Below are 724 nucleotides of genomic sequence, written 5' to 3'. Positions count from 1 at the left end.
GTGTGCTAAAAGTGAAAAGGACTCTTGTTCTGTCGGACAAAGGAGTTTACAACCTACTCCTCATTCAGCGCTCGGCGCCCTAATAAAGAACAGAACACACAGGATTGTGCTAGACAGAGGGTGAGTGAGAAGGAACAGGACAGAAGGCAACTGGGCAATTGCTGACCCACATTTGAGGTCTCTGCTGTTAAGCACCACAGGCAGAACACACGTAAGGACAGGCTGTGCTACAGCATTTCTCCAAATCACACTCATATCTTCACAGGTCTGGTTAAGTGGGACACTACGCTCATCCACATTCTGGCTTCGCATCTTAAGGACAGTTAGTGGCAATAGTGAGATGTGTCGGTCTCTCCAGGACACGAAAGCAGAGGTATGTAGTTCCAGAGTGAAGAGTTTGCTGTAATCCCACAGTGGGAATCCACAGGCACAGAGAGATCGCGTGCATCAAATGAAAGTCACTGTAAGGCTTTGGAGTGGTGCCTCTGTGTACGGCGGGTGCAGGGGGTGGGGAATAAAAGGTGCAACGATAGTAAAAAATCTACCTTCGACATCCTTCACCCTGCCTGGGACAGGCCATCACATGTCAGAAGATGAAGTGCTCAAAATTATTAAAAAAAAAATGAATCCAAGCCATGTGCTTGAACACGAACCGCGCTACATGACGGGCAGCAGAGCTTCCAGCTGCTACCACACTAGAAGAAAGAGGAATCCTGCTTTCATT

Source organism: Antrostomus carolinensis, unplaced genomic scaffold, assembly GCF_000700745.2.
Source record: "Antrostomus carolinensis isolate BGI_N321 unplaced genomic scaffold, ASM70074v2 scaffold46251, whole genome shotgun sequence".
NCBI classification, from domain to species: domain Eukaryota; kingdom Metazoa; phylum Chordata; class Aves; order Caprimulgiformes; family Caprimulgidae; genus Antrostomus; species Antrostomus carolinensis.
Note: the sequence above shows the minus strand (reverse complement) of the source record.